General features: G+C 42.0%; 1 protein-coding gene across 1 annotated transcript in view; it reads left to right on the top strand.

The window, feature by feature from the left end:
• Positions 1-828: 828 nt before the first annotated feature.
• The window catches only part of DAB1 (DAB adaptor protein 1), a 772,627-nt gene continuing 756,486 nt past the window's right edge, over positions 829-16,969 (top strand). The window contains exon 1 of the mRNA XM_014578749.4: positions 829-1,141. The gene's annotated coding sequence lies outside the window, so the exon portion shown is untranslated. The remainder of the gene's footprint in view (positions 1,142-16,969) is intronic.

Genomic DNA, 16,969 nt, shown 5'->3' with positions numbered 1-16,969 from the left:
AGCTTTCCCTCAATAACTACTGCTTTCTGGCGAGGGGGTGAGAATGGTGAAGAAGAAAGAGTGGAGAGTAGAGGAAGGTGTATGAGTGTAAAGGGCAGTGGGGAAATGGATTAAGCCAATGGATAATGCTGGAGGAAGGGAACAAAAAAATTCCTCTTAATACATGCTCCAGGTTAAGGGTGAGATAAATTGTTCCATTTTGCTGGCATTATGCCTTCTTGCAAGGCACTGAGAAAGGAAGGTGATGAGCACTAGATAGGGTATTATCAATCTAGGGTTAAAAGCAAAACCATGTGACACTGTCTTTTCCTGATGTGGAAAATACCCTGTAAAGCCACAGAATGTCCCAGAACACAGGAATTAAAATTATGCAACACTTGTATACAGGTGCAAGGAACAAGATGGAAGAGTGTGTGACTAGAGAGTGATTAATAACGAGTCCTGGGTAGGACATACAGGGTGTTGTAAGTGAGCAGTATTACCCCAGCTATTTTAGGCTCTGGACACAGTAAGGGTCAGTTTCTCCCTTTGCATGCAAAGCTCATTGTACTTAGTGGAACGCTGAGAGTGCTGAATTTGTTCCAGTGTGATGAATTAGGCTCACCTGGTCCCCTCAGGTGACTTTTGATACCTTTAGGTGGCATATCCTAATGAAGGGTGTAAGTGCCCCCTCCAGGTGGTTGCCTGTTTATTTGCTGTGCCTGCTGAGCCACAAATAGTCTGCTGATGAGACAGAGACCCAGGGAATCATTAAGAGCACTCGCACAAATGTGTTCCGGCACAGCAAAGCCAAGTGCACGCGTTAGACACCAGGCGCTGAAATGCTGTCGGGCTCCAGTATTAGGAGAAATGTGGTAGTGATGTATAAGGTATGAACGATGTGGCCTGCAGAGTACCAGCACTGCCTCTGCTGCTGTTGCTTCTGCTGCCGTGACTGAGGTGCTTTCACTGAACTGAAACTGCTGAGGATTTGCTCACTGGGATACCCATTGCCAAGTCGTTCGTTTCCAGGGATCTACTGCCCACAGGCAGACCCACAGAGCCCCCCTGGGGGAAAGAACTGACAGCACGAGGGGGGAGCCTTTTTTCCTGCCACAAGAGGATGAGTGGGGGGCTGATCAGGGAGCAGCACTGGTTCAAGGTAGGAGAAGGTGTTTCGTTTGATTGCAGTAAAGAAGGAACGGGGGGCTCAGGGGAGGCGGTCTAGACAGATTCCGGTGTCTTGTCAGTGTCCAATTTCATATCGTGATATTTCACCCTCCTCCCTCCAAGGTGCTTGAATTGCCTGTATTTATTTCTGGACCTTCCAGTATGTTAGTATCCTAGTCCACAGAACCTGCTTTTTAGATCCTGCCAGTGGATCTGCCCCTACATGTCCAAAGGGTTTTTTGCTTTTTAAACCTAAAAGCTGCCGGTGGGTGTGTTGGGGTGGGAGATCTAGAAAAGTCCTGGTCAGAAAGGCTTTGCTTTAACCAGTGTGCATAATGTAGCCTCTCATTAGTGCCTTTGCCAATTGCACTTGGGTGCCTGGTTCCTATTCACTTTAAAGGGGGAGAAATAAATGGGCTTTAACTCAAAGTTTTGTTTTTCACTCAAAGACCTGTCAAAACGCTGGTGTTTGTCACACAGCAATTTGCAATCAGTGCAGGGGACTGATTCCTGGATGGAAACTGAAGTATGAATGTATGGGATTTATGCCCTGCCTTGTACCATAAGGGTTAAGACTCAAGGAAATGTGCATTTTATTATGCCTAGGTGGAAATGAGAATTATATGTCTGCTTAAATTATTTTGAACATGACAGAGAGGCTCCTCTAACACTTCCATTGCTGGAAACTAACAATTTACTTTAGAGACTGTTTTCAGAACACCAGGCTTGTTGATTTTCAGATTAAATGACCCTCTAACATTCTTTTTCTGTCTGCCTACCTATGTGTGTACATCCTAATAGGAGAAACTAGAACCAGCTGTTACAGATTGGTTTTGTATTTGTACCTAAATAAATATTTTGCTGCTTTTCAGACTGCTTCTTGATGCCTCCTTAAAATTGAGATGATTAATCAATTGGGTTAGTGGCCAATTAGGCATAACCTTGTAGGAAAATAATTATGCATGAGTATATGGGATTTGACTAGTAATGTGCTACAGTATGCACCCAGACTTCAATAGCTCCTTCCTAATGTGTGCAGATTCAGTGGTTTTTCCCCCCCCCCTTAATTCAAGATAAAAATCAAAGTGAGATGCCAAATGCTTTATCACTTGTAAAGGGACAATTCATTTTCCTTCTGCAGTGAAATATGTATTTTAGTTAGTTTTAAAACAAAGGGGGTGGGAAGCAGGAAGCTATTTTCTTGTCTGTCACGAAAGATTTTTCTCTTTTTTAAATATACTCTTTGTAATGCCACTGCTTGCTTTGGTTATTTGGTTTAGACAAATGAATTTTACTTCAGTGCCCTAGGAGTCTCAGAAGAGGAGGTTACAGTGTTATGCCTTTTGAGGACAGTCATTTTAACTGATCTTGTTAAGTAACACCATTATTAAATGAGTGAAAATTGAAGCAAATGCATTTTTCAGTGGTCACAAGTTCTGCTTCTGAGATAAATTTCTCTTTATGACTAGAGAGGTTTTTGCACTGCAGTATTACAATACAGCCATATTAAAAAGGTCCTTGGAGCAAATAACCCTCCAACACTGCAGCTTCATCTTCAATAGACTTAAGTAATTCTGGGGGAAATAATAACATTGGATTTAAACAATCTAGGCTGAATTGAAGTCCCCGTGCCCTCCCCCACGTTGTGTAAGCTTCTTGGAGCTTTTATGCCAGGCAGATATCTAAAACCCATGTCTAAAGTGAAAGAAAAACAAATATTGCCCCCTCCACTCCCCCCCCCCTTTTTTTTGGTGCAACAGGTCCTACAGCCTTTTTAAAAATAGGTTGACAGTGATGTCTATGCTTGATTGTCAATGAAGTGTAGTGTCTATTTTCTGATGAACAGTGGTACATAACAACATTTTCTTCTCTATGTTGTTTTATTATGTTTCTATAATGTAACAAAATGGGGTGGGGGGGAGGAGAGAAGAAAACTTGGAATGAAAGAAAAGATTCCAAAGGGATTATTGCAGTAGCAATTTATGAGCTAATTAAGATTTATTCTGAGGCAAACTGCATGGTGGCTAGTGCTTTCATTGGGCTGTGGCATCGAAGTCAGTCATGATATAGGCAAGTACATGCAGTTAAGCAATCTCATACCACATCCATACTTCATAATTTTGAAGTGTAAAGAACAGTTGCAGGACTAAGCCAATTAACTTCAGTGCTAAAACTCTGTTTTTGAGTGGAGGTGAAGGGAGTTTGTTTTCTTCTCTGTAATTGCAGCTTGTATTTTCATTTCATTGGTGGTGGTGGTTTTTTTTTTTTTTTTTTTTTAAACAAATGAATCTTTATTTTAATAATGTAAAAACTGTAGAGATGAAGCAGAACAATCCAATTTGTTCCAAACAAGAAGCAGAAATCTCCTATAGTAGAACCTCAGTGTTAGGAACACCAGAGATCTAAACTGACTGGTCCACCTCATTTGGAACTGGAAAGATGCCATCAGGCTGCAACCGAGGCAGCCCACCACCACTCCTGCAAAAAAGGCAAATGCAGACGAGTACTGTGTTTAAATATAAACTATTTTTTTAAGGAAAGTTTAGAAATTGACAAGCAGGGTGACTATTTCTGTGCTTGTTTCGCTTAAGATGGTTAAAAGCAGTGTATTTCTTCTACATACTACATTTCAAACCTGCATGAAGTTAATTTCAACTAACTTTTGAAAAAACAACCATAACTTTTTGTTCAGAGTTATGAACAACCTGCTGAGGTCCTGCGACACTTAAGTTCGACTATATATGTAATTTGTCCCAAGTGGCCAGATCAGTCAAATGCTTGTGTGAACCAAACATTGCTCCACATAAACCTTTTCAGAAAAGATCCTCTCATTGATTAGAGAGTAATAGAGCTGTAGCTGTGTTAGTCTGGTCTTGCTGAAACAAAAGACAGGACTATGCAGCACTTTAAAGACTAACAGGATGGTTTATTAGGTGATGAGCTTTTGTGGGCCAGACCCACTTCCTCAGGTCAAATTGTGGAGGAAAATTGGCATGACCATATATACCAAAGGGATGCAATCAAAAAAAGTGAACACATATAAAATTGACAAATCTGATTTTAGAACAGAGGGAGGGTGAAGGGGGTAGGTTAGTGTCTCTGAGATAATGATATTAGGGGTGATAATTGGGGAAGGTGGCATTGCTCAGAGTGACATCTGTTTGACAGGTATTTATTGCAGAGTGATACTAAGGGCTCTTATTTTATATATGTAATGATAAGTTCTAGCAAGCTGACGGAGAGTTGAAATGTTACCTCTGTGAGCCAGATTTGATTAATATATTTACTATTTACCTTTAATCCAGGGCTTCAGTAACTGTAGTAATGTTCATTTTCTATCAATTTGCATGTGAGTAATTCTAACTGTAGAGGCTCATGCATGAAACTCCAGAGGTCCAGGTTCAGTTCTGCCTTTCAGCGCTACACACAACTATAAGAATGATCACAGTGGGTCAGACCAGTGGTCCATCTAGCCCAGTATTCTGCCTTCCAACAGCAGGGAATACCAGGTGCTTCAGAGGGAATGAGCAGAGCAAAGTAACTATTGAGTGATCCATCCTCTGTTGTCCATGTCCGCCTTCTGGTAGTCAAAGGCTAGGGAAACAGAAAATAGGGCTGATCCATGACCATCTTAGCTAATAGCCATTGACCGACCTATCATCCAGGAACTTATCTGGTTCTGTGTTTAATCCAGTTAATTTGTGGCCTTCACAGTATCCTCAGACAAGAAGTTCTACAGGCTTGACTATAAGTTGTTGTGTTTTGTTTTAAACCCACTAAAAATTAATTTAAAGAATTCCTATATAAAGGAAGAACTAGTAAAGGAGTAAAAATAGTTTCTCATTCACTTTCTCTACACTATTCATGATTTCTTTTTATAGAACTCTGTTATACTCCCATAGTTATCTCTGTTCCAAAATGAAAACGCCCGGTCTTTTTAAGTGGCTTCCATCTGAGGAGAAGTTCCATACTTCTAGCTGCTTTTTGTTGCCTTTCGCCATACTTTTTCCAATTCCATTATATTTTTGAGATGGGGTAACCAGAACCACATGCAGTATTAAAGGTGTTGTTATACCAGGGATTTATATAATGTCATTATGCTATTTATTCTCATTATCTATCGCTCTCCTAATGGTTCCTAAAATTCTGTTAGCTTTTTGTCTCCCATTTCACCTTGAAGATGTTTTCAAAGAACTATCCACTATGACTCCAAGATCTTTCTTGAATAGTAACAAGTTTTTTTTTAAGCCTGATTATTTTGTATGTGTGGTTCGAATTACCGGTATGTCTTCCAATGTTCATTGCTTTGTATTTATCACGATTGAATTTCATCTGCTATTTTCTTGCTCAGTTTTGTAATTATTTCTTTTTCTTTTTGTATCTCCTTGGAGTCTGCTTTGAACTTTATCTTTACTAGTTTTGTATTATCTGTAGATTTTTGCCACCTTTTTCCAGCTGCTATATTAGCCAGCTCAGATTATGGTAGTATGTATAATAAACAGTAATAGAAAATTAGTTTATACATTTCATAACATGATTTTGCAAGCCAATCAAAAGTAAGCAAAATTATTTGACAGCCGTATCTCATTCGTTGTGCCTCTGTATTAGCGCATGTAACGATCAACCTCCTATATTTAGAGATGACAAAATAGATTAATAATGCCTAGTAGGCCATATCCCTGGATGGTGTAAATTAGGATAGCTCCATTAAACTCCATGATACTACATCTGTTTGCACCAGCTGAGGATACGGCCTGTTACTTTTCATTTATACAAAGCCAAATTGTTACTTATTCATGCTATACTGTTACTTATTCATGCTATACTGTACTTGAGTCTACAAGAATTCCCTCCAAAATCAATGGGATTATTCCTAGAATAAAATACTGCTCAATGTGAATGAAGGCATCAGAATCTGGTTCATAGTGTCTGTCTTCCAGGAGATGTATACAGATTGTATACAGGTATTGCCCACTGCTGAAATTCTTGCACCTTTGGGAGCAGAACAGAGTAACCATTCTGGACTTGCAGTGTTATACAGGAGGGGTTTGGAAAAAATAATTGAAGAAAAACTAATTCATTTGAAGTCATAGGGGGAATGTAGGCCATGGAATGTAATTATCCAAGTTGGATATTGGCCAGGATATGTTAGTTAACATTTTTAATCTCACGAAAAGTGCCATGGGACTTTTAATAACAAATGGTCAGGATTATGTTTTACATCTTATTTGAAAGCTTGAGTCAAGGATGGAGTCAGTGGTTTGCTTTCCCTCTGAATAAGTTGCTTTAATCCATGTACGTTCCACCCTATCGAGCTCTCCTGATATACATGGCTTTCACCACTGTGTAACCAGGAGCTATCTTCATCCTGAACTACTTGTCTGAAAAAACTCCAGCAACAAGCATTACTTTCTCCTCTTCCCTTTTTTGTATAAATTATGTACAATGGCCCTCACCCAACTTTCTTGTTACGTAACATTAGATATAGTGTTCTTTGAACGTGTGGTGTTAGATTGACCATTTGGAAATGAATGCATCAGAGTAATCATTGCCAAGTGTCATACACTAAGGCAAACCCCAATCCTAATTCTTAAGTGGCCTTTAGAGTAAATTGCATCTACATATATGTCTGCACCATAGCTTGTTTCAGTGACTGTTATAGCATTTTTTTGCAAGAGCAGATGTTGTGGCAAAAGTCCAGGTTACATTGTCATGACCTAAATTACCCGTCCTGCTTCAGTTGGTCGTGGTATCTTTCAATGTCTGCCCTAAACTCTTGTGTAGTGATTCTGTGACTGTTAGGCAGTCTTATCATTTCACTTCCCAAGAAGACTGAATTTTGTTGGTAGATGAAGTGATCATATTTCTCCTGTAAAGCACCTTTGAGATGAAAGGTCCTATTTAAAAAGGGGTTGCTATTGTACATAACAAGGATTAGTACTGAATCCCTTTTCCTTAACTGTAGTATCAAGAAGACAAGACTAATTCCATCTTTGGAAGGTATGAGGAACTTTTGGAACAATATGTAAAGTGGGTTTCCTAGAGAAATACCTGGTGATCAGGGGAATGCAAATCCTCCCCTCTATTAAACATGTTGAATATACACCATTGGGGGAGAGACCCACTGTATGCTAATTACCTGCTTCTGGAACTCGTGGTCAAAGACCCATTGACCTAAAAAAAAGTGTGATTGTTTTGTGCTAAAACTATGATCTGGTAACCACAAGAATCCCCTTGGGTGAAGGTGTTGAAGGACTTATCTTGCCAAGTGCATTTTAGGCATGGGCTACTGTCCAGTGAGCATATTACCATGCACCCATGTTCTTTTTAGCGTTTGTGGGGTTTTTTTATTATGTTTTCTCTGTAGTGCATTTTGCTTTCAGAGGCCATCTTGCATAGGAAGTGTGATGCAGTGCCTTGTAACATATAACCATATTACGCCTGTTAACCATTCTGAAAACAGGTGCATGTCTGCAGGGAACCTGTTTGTGCTGAGAATAACACTTTTATCTTCTTTTGTATGACTGGTGTGGAGCAGCAACTACAATTTCACTTGAAGTTGATTGAGCCAAATGGCCACATCAAGAGTAGCAGAAGTTATTGCAGTGATGCTGTCTTCATATTTATGAATTGGGCAGTAGGCTGTGATATGTTTGCTCTGTGGGGAGGAGCCAGGCTCGCATGCAGGGGAATTCTTGTTTCCTTTCCATTTGTGCATTAGCTACCAGCATGTACCATTGCTGGTTTGGATTCGGTTCAGAGCTGACCAAGGTGACCATGGAAGGTCAAACTCAGGAACGTTCTGCATGGGAATCCGGTGCAAGATTTTGGTTTACAAACATAAAATACATGGTGAAGGCAGAGAACTGTGCACCTCAAAAATACCCTGGTTAGAAGGGAGAGTTGCTGGTCTCCACCTAGAAAGGCAACTTCTTTGGGAGCTGGAAGACCAAGAGTGAATGTCCATGAATGCAGCTGCTCTTGGACAATGACAGTATTACTTTAAGATGGCAAGAGATGACATTGTACCTCTTATGACACAAGCCTTTCTACTGCTGTCTGTGGGTATGTCTACACTTGCACCCTCTTTCAAGAGAGGGATGCAAATGTAGATATTCAAAATTGCAAATGAAGCTGGGATTTAAATATCCCATGCTTCATTTGCATATTCATGTTATGGCACTATTTAAAAAAAAAAAAATTCTGTCCAGATGTGGTTATTTCGAAAGAAAACACTTCTTCCGAAATAACTGGTAAACCTCGTTGTAGGAGGAATAAGGTTATTTCAGAGGAAAGGTTTTCTCCCAAAAATCACGTCTAGACAGTGTTTCTTTTTTCGAAATAGCACTTTTGAAATAGCGCCATAACACAAATATGCAAATGAAGCACGGGTGTGACGGGGTGAGGCAACCCAGTCACCCCCCGCTAGCGGCAGACGGGGTGGGGGAGCAGAAAAGCGGCGCAGCGGACTCAGCCGCGCTGAGCGCGCAACCGCCCAGCGTTACGCCGCGGCACGGACAGACGCCTGAGGAGGGCGCCTACGTCACGAGCGCGCCGGGGGCGGCCGCTGACGTCATGGCCGCGCTGGGGCGTGGCAGTGAGAAGGGCGCCCCGGAAACGGGGCATAAAAGGGAGACCGGGGAAGACATGGGGAGGGGGCCCGGAGCAGGGAGACGGGCGACCGGAGGAGACTGGAGGGGGAGCAACCCGCGCACGGCGGAGGAACGCGGGCAGACAGGAGGGGTGAAGGAAGCGCACGCCGAGGGTGCAGCGCGGCGGGAAGGTACGGGAGGGGCCGAACCCGACCCGTAAAGGGGGAGGGGCGGAGTGTCTTGGGCCCAGAGCGGGCTGTGGAACCCGTGAGCAGGCGAGTTTGGGGGAACATACCCCGTCTGCTTCCGCAGAGCGTGATACGCTCAGCGTTAGGGCCCTGGGTCAGGGTCCGGAGAGAGGGTGGGCCTGGACCCCCACTCCGCCCCGGGCATATAGGGGCAAACACATCAGTCACCAACGGGGGCGACCCGTGACAACGGGATATTTAAATCCCGACTTCATTTGCAATTTCGAATGTCTACATTTGCATCCCTCTCTCGAAAGAGGGTGCAAATGTAGACATACCATGTTTGACAGTGCAGTGTTTTGCTTGCTGGACTGAAAGTGATGGTTCTTGGTAAACGATCTTGCTGTGTATTTCCACATCCATCTAGATCTGACCTTATCTCTCTGTTGGAAATGTGAAGAATGGTTCAGCCAAATTTATGTAAAGCTTTCTTAAAATTTGGTGCTGGTGAAAGCTGCTTGAATGACAGCATTGGAGACTAATGTCCTCTGTCCACAGAAGAGAGTTTACCTGGGCTGCACAAGATAATACCTGCAATGTGTGCTAAGTTACCTCACACTAGCTTTGGGAGGACTGCTGCCAGGCCCAATATAGTTCATACCTGACTAGTCCTTTCTTTGTTTGCTTAATAGACCCCCTAAGATGTCATTTACTGCCCATCATTTAGTGCCCATCATGATAAGGTATGTTAATAGACCATGTGCACTGGGGGCCTCAAGATGACCCAGAGATTCACAGTATTGCCAGTCTGATCTGTCCAAAAATCATACAAAATTATAAAAATCACAAAATTGGCTCAAATCATGTGACTATAAAAGGTGATTCATATTTTCCTCCTCTTCGGGTTGAGTCTTTAGGAAACACTTGGGTCATATTTTCAATCTCTCCCAGGAGAAATGGAAACGTACACTTTTTAATTTTTAAATAAAAGCTGAGAGTCTCTGGTAATCACTTGGCTTCAGAAAACGGCAAATTTCAGCTCTTATGATTTCATCAAGAGACATAACTGTGCATAAGCCATTGAATGGCTGTCAGGTTACTTCCTCTTTATTTTTTCAGGAAGAAAGCCTCTTGCCCAAAAGCCTCTTGCGCAAAAATGCCCCCAATTATGCAAATAAAGTGCAGCAATATGCTAATCTGCACATCATTTACATAGGCTTTCGTGCAAGAGGGATGCAATGTAGACCTAGCCGGAGTGTGATCATTATCGGTGTAACCCATATTTGCTTAGTCACTTAGGCTTTGTCTATACTATGCAACTTTTAGCAAAATGTCTGTATTGCTAGAGTTGTGTTGCTAAAAGTTGAGCAGTGTAGCAGCTGTCAGCTCTTTTCTTGCCAAAATACTTTCACAAGGGGCTTCAGAGCAGTAGCTGTTAGTCTGGAACTGGGCTGATTGAAGGGGTCGGTTCCTGGTTGAGTGGAGGTGTGCTGCATGGCTATTGGAAGCATTTGTTTGAGGTTAGGGGGTTGTAAACCTCCTGATGCCAACTCTGTTCACACATCTATACAGGTGATATCATCACAGGACCTAACCTTGTAAACCATCATATCAGAGGCTCGTACAGCTCCACATCCACTAATGTGATCTGTGCCAGCAATGCCCCCCTGCCATGTATCTTGGCCAAACTGGACAGTCTCTACGACAAAGGATAAATGGATACAAATCAGATATCTGAAAAGGCAACACAGAAACCTGTTGAGGACCTTTTAACTTGCATGGGCACTCATTAACGGATCTCAAAGTCCCTATATTATTTCAAAAGCCGGCTCATCGGGGAAGCTGCAGAACTGAATTTTATTTACAAATTTGATTCCTACAACAGAAGTATGAACAAAGACATTGGCTGGACATTCCACATCCTAATGACAAAAAAACAAAACAAAGGGTACTTAAGAATACTTAGTACCCACATTATCAGCTTAGCATGGAACATCTTAAACAACGAGAAGTCTAGCAGCACCTTAAAGACTAACAAAACGTGTAGCTGGTATCATGAGCTTTCGTGGGTACAACCCACTTCTTCAGATGAATGGAGCATCAAAAGTCCAGATCCAAGAATAAATAAGGGGGGCGGGAGTGTCCAGTTTAACATGGACGCTTTAATTGACAATTTCTCCTCCCTCCCCTTTTTTTCTTTTCCCTCAGCTTCCCTCCCCTCCCCCCCTGTGCTTTTTCTTTTTAAACTGGGCTGAACCCTTAAATTCCATTCACCTGAAGAAGTGGGTTGTGCCCACGAAAGCTCATAGTGCCAGCTACATGTTTTGTTAGTTTTGCAGCACCTTAGAGACTATTTGTTGTTTTTTAAGTTTTCACAAGGGGTGTTAGAGTGTTCCTGCTGACAAAGAGCTGTTCATACCAGCACTTCTTTTCAGCAAAACTTTTGTCTTTCACAGGGGTGTCATTCATTTGCCAGTGTAGACGTGACCCTAGATGTAAAAAATCTAGATGTATGCCATTTAAAAATGTCCTGGGAGATCTATTCCTACTGTGTCTTGGTAATGGAGGGAAGCCAGTTATTCTTTGCGTATGTCTAAACTACACTCCTCTGCCGGCAGAGGGATGTAAATTAGACGTAACGAAAGTGCAAATGAAGCGGGGATTTAAATATCCCACACTTCATTTGCATAATGTTGTCTGCCGCTTTTTTCCCCCCCGAAACTGGGCTTTTCATCAAAAAAAAAAAAAAAAGGGCAGTTTAGATGGTGCATTTTTGACAGAAATGCCGCATTTTTAAAGATCCTGTACCCCTCATTCGAAGGGGTACAGGATCTTTAAAAATGCGGCATTTCTGTCAAAAATGCACCATCTAAACTGCCCTTTTTTTTTTTTTTTTTTTTTTTTTGATAAAAGCCCAGTTTCGGGGGGAAAAAAGCGGCAGACAACATTATGTAAATGAAGTGTGGGATATTTAAATCCCCATCTAAACTGCCTTTTTTGAAAAGCCCAGTTTCGGGGGGGAAAAAAGCGGCAGACAACATTATGCAAATGAAGTGTGGGATATTTAAATCCCCGCTTCATTTGCACTTTCGTTACGTCTAATTTGCATCCCTCTGCTGACAGAGGGGTATAGTTTAGACACATCCTCACTGAAGTCTTCTTACTCAACACAAGTTCATGTTGTCTAGTTTTGAACCTTTTCCCAATTAGAAGCATGATACAGAGGTCACTGATGTCTCCAAAATTTATTCTGTCAGGTCATCCTGACTCTGGAAAGAGTTCAGAGTTTAATTGTAGGGTCACATTTTTTTCTTACCTGAGTTGAAATTTTGTAGTTAATTGTAATTTTCCATATTGCAAAATACTAAAACATTTGCCATCCATTCCATAGCATGAATGTAACCTATTGTTGACTCCAGGTTATACAAAAATGCATCAGTTAGGTACAATATAAAGAATTTATTTAAGGCATTTATTCCAGATTGTACTGCCTATGGTGCGTTATTTCAAGTGCAAGCAAATAATTTGATTTACTTATTGCAACACTGAAAAAGCAGCCAAAAATATTGTAATGCGGTAACAGTATTTGCTTTAAAGGATGCAATCAGAGAGCTATAAGCACATTGTAGGGACTTCCTTTCCTTGCCATTAAACATCTACTACATGTTTAGTTTTGATTTTATTTTTACACCATGTGAGAAATTTGTAACCACCAAGGATTTCATAACTGTTGTCTAGAAATTTCACATTGCTGATACCATTTATAACTTCCTGTTCAGAATTACCAGCTTGTACCCTCTGAGGTGTAGAAGGGTGTCTTTGTCCCTCTATGCCAGAGAGTCAATGATCACTTGTACAGTTCCTCCCTCTACTGGGGAGAATCAGTTGACATGCTCACATCTCCTGAGTTTAAAAAAGCAATATCTATGCACACATCCTACCCAAAAGGGAATTCTGACACATCAGTTTGTGGAATTAACATTTCTTTGTACTGATAAGATTCCTGGTGCGTCTCCTCCCACTTTATCTACCAGTCACAACGTCTGATGTATTATGTAGTGTACCTACTGCTTAGGTTTCCTCCCCTTCCCTTCCCTCTGCTATCTCTGCTACTCTCTTTGTATTTAATCTGTTTTAGCTCAGCAGTTGCCTTGCTAACTTTCACTTTCTCCTTCATTTATTCCCAGATGGCCTCTGAATGATTCTCAGAATTCAATGCAACTTTCTGACTAGCTGTTAAGGATGTTATGGAAGCAATGTAGTTGGTGACTTTTTTTTTTTTAAGATATAGGAATATATTCCACTCCTTATGTGAACACCTAAATCTCATTAACATTAGTGGAAGATATGAATGAACTCTGAGGAGAATATACTACCAATGCCAGTATAATAAAGGTCAGTTAAATGGCTCAACATTAATGGAGTTAATGCCAAATGTGTCTAACTTGACAGCCTACTAATTGTGCAGTTTGCTGGAGCTAAAGTGGCAAGCTCGTTGTCTAGATACCATTTCATACAGAATATATTTATAAAAAAGTTTGTGCAGCTGATTGCAGGTACTTCCTGTTGTATATCATGATAAATGGATTGTGAATCCTGCAGCACTCAATGCATTTGACTAGCAGTATGATAAAAGCACTGTAGAAATGGTATAAACACAGTAACTTATGGGCGCCTTTAAATAAGAAAAATAGTGGGACTCCAAGATAACCAGAAAAGGAGGTGGATTTGGGGGTTGTTTGTTGCACACCCAACATTATAATGGCATTGTGACTATCCATAGTGTGTCTCAGTGCAGATACTCTGAAAGAGTTCAGCTAGATCAGCGATTGGCAACCCCAGCTAGTGAGTGGGATGTGTAAGTGACCCTCCATCTCAGGGGTCCTCAAGACTGTCATAACCAAGGTGGACTCCCGGGATAGGATAGTTTTGTTAATGGTGCTTGTGTACCTAGAATTTGTGGGGTGTGTCAACTGTATGCAGAGGGAGTGCACAGCTCTCATCATGAATATTGTCGTCAACACACACATCACCTCACGTGTCCTTGCTTTGCACGTGTCACTTTAGTAATACTGGTTGGTTAAAAAGCTATGTGGGTGGAAACCAGTTGAATGAAGCAACTCTGCACATGGGCAACAGTAAACAATGTCTCATGGGCCCCACATACAACCCGCATGGGCTGCAGGTTGTCCATGACTGACCTAGATTGTAATTGATGGTGCCTGTGACCGATAACTAACAGTATCTTTGCCACAATCCTAGTTTTTCTGTATGCTACATAATTGTTATTACTATAAACAAGGAGTCTCGTGGCGCCTTAAAGGCTAACAGATTTATTTGGGCATAAGCTTTTGTGGGCAAAACCCACTTCATCAGATGCATGGAGTGTTGTTAGTGTGACAGATCAGACTCCATCTCAGCTCCCGTTTGTAACCGAATGCCTGAACTTCCAGAGATCATTGTTAAATCACAATGTTCTGCAGTCTCAAAAAACAGCTTTGCTATACAGCCTTTGAATTGTGAGCCCCATCCAACTGATGTTTGGTCTTGGGGAGTTGGCTGTGAGCAAGATATACTTCTGCAGTGTCAGAACCAGTAAGAGCCCTACCAGAATCACAGTCCAAAGTCCTTAATTTTCCTTGGTGATGAGGCAAATGAGACAGATATGGGAATAGTTCAGGAAGGGAAATGTGCCAGCCGATGGTCAGAAAACAAGTAGGGGTGACTTGAGTTGTGTGAAAATTCAGCGTATGAGAGAGTGGAAGCTCTCCTTGACTGTCTTGGGAATACCCAACAAGTGCATTGCTTCAAGGAATATATGCACTGACCTGTCTGGTATGATGCTTGAAATCTTTGCTAATCTCCATTTAACCTGGTGGTCTGCACACTGGTGTAGCCATGAGCTTTGATCCTGCCCTAAAGGCACAGAAAACTTGTCAGCCTACTTGGCCGCTTCTCACATTGAAGCAAGATGAAATTCTCTGCTATTTTCTGACCTCTTCATTCACTATGTCTGAGGTTGGTGAATTCCTTAATAGGAGTTCAGAATCAGCCATGAGAACTAGATCTCTAGCATCATCCAGCTAAGTGTCAAGACAAGATCTTAATGACACTCTATTCTATAAATCAGTGGCTCTCAAACCTTTTGGCCCATCATCCATCTGGCTCAATGCAAACCTTTCCATGGACCAGCAGTTGCTAATGGAAATTCACTGTTAATTCTATAATTACGCCCAAGCCATTTTGCTAGTGCTACACCTAGGGAGAATGGTTTATTTTAACCAGTAATAATCTGTTTAACTTTAAATTAAGAAAGGAAATAAGTGCTTTAACTTTCTCATGTTAGTGTACCAAATGTAATCTTAAATTATCTCCAACACACCGTTCCCATGTCGTCTTTCTTTAGGGCAGGGCTGAAGAATGGTGGTTTTTTTTCTTTTTCTTTTCTTTTCTTTGGGAGGCACTGACCCACAGAAATGGTTTGGGGACTACACAAATGAGAAGTGCAAAAAAAAAAACCCCACCTCTAGAGATGCCCAACCTTCATTGTTGTAGCCTCCAGCTGAGACACTTCACTCTTGGTACTCCAACCCCACAGGGGGAAGGATAGTGAGAACTGAGGTTCAGGGCTTCCCACAGGCCAGACTTACTCTTCTGGGATTCCAAGGTTAGTGAATTTTGTGGACCTCCCTAGGGATTAGGGCATAAATGGGGAGGTTCAGTGTGTGGGACAGAGCAACCAGTGAGAAGGATAGGGGTGCAGGATCTGGATGGGGGGTAGGGTGTCTGGCCAGGGGGCAAGAGCAAAGGAAGGTGTCTAGCCAGGAGGGAGGGTGCAGGAGCATGCTGGGGTGGGGGTAGGGTGTCTGGTTGGGGGGAGGGTGAAGGAGCAAGGGACGATGCAGGAATGGGCAGGGGGGAAGAAGCAGGCTGGGGTAGGGTGTCTGGCCGGGGGGAGGGGATAGGAGCAGGCTGGGGGTGCAGGTTCTCAGTGGGGAGGTGTGCATAAGGGGGCTTGAGGTGCGGGGGTCTGGGCATGAGGGGGGGCACTTACAAGTAGACTGCAGACATAACACTGTATAGAGAGCTGTCCTCATTGGCAGAGAAATGACTGTTGAATCTCGTGTTTCACTGATACTTCACAAGGAAGCTTGCATTGTAGTTAACCCGTCATAAATCTGGTGGTCCCTGTTAAGAGAGAGACAATGCTTATAAATTTTGTTACGATTGCTCATTCTCCTCTGTGCCTTCTTCAGCGCAGCCCCTTATGCATGATGATTTCTGTGAGCTCATCTACAAGGTCCTTCTTAGGCCATATTTAAATCCCTCCTAAAAACCTAGGTTGAAATCATGGCTCCATTATAGTTTGTAATAAGACTCCAGTTCTTGCCGCAACTTCGATGGAGCCAAGTCTCAGGCTATGTCTATACTACAGGGTTTTTGTGCAAAAACAGTGGTTGATTGTGCAATGTTTTTGCATAAAAACCAGCAGAGCATCCACGCCTCAAGCACATGTTTGCACACAAAAGAAATACAGTAAATTGACAGGACAGAGGGCTTTTGCCAGTAGTTATTCCTCTCCCCACAAGGAATAACTCCTTTTTTGCGCCACAGCTCTTTCCCAAAAAGGCATGTGTAGAAGCTCCGCAGGTTTCTTGCGCAAAAAGCACCTATCACAAAAAGCACAGGTATTCTGATGGCCACTTCGTTAATAGCCATCATAGCGTTCTTGTGCAAGAGCATCCATGCAGTGTGGACGCTCTCTTGCACAAAAGCACATCACTTTTGTGATGCGCTTTTGAGGTGTGGATGTGCTTTTGCACAAGAAGTTTTTTGCAGAAGATCTCTTCTGCAAAAAGCTTCTTGGGCACAAAACCCTGCAGGGTAGCCAAACCTCTGAGAGAGCGCCATGTTTATCTGTATCTGCAAAAACAAGGAGCCCTATGGCATGTTAAAGCCTAATAGATTTATTTTGGCATAAGCTTTCATGAGTAAAACTTCATCTGAAGTGGGTTTTACCCATGAAAGTTTACGCCTAAA

Source organism: Pelodiscus sinensis, chromosome 9, assembly GCF_052426305.1.
Source record: "Pelodiscus sinensis isolate ZL-2025 chromosome 9, ASM5242630v1, whole genome shotgun sequence".
In the NCBI taxonomy this organism is placed as follows: Eukaryota; Metazoa; Chordata; order Testudines; family Trionychidae; genus Pelodiscus; species Pelodiscus sinensis.
Note: the sequence above shows the minus strand (reverse complement) of the source record. Positions and strands in the feature narration are given on the sequence as shown.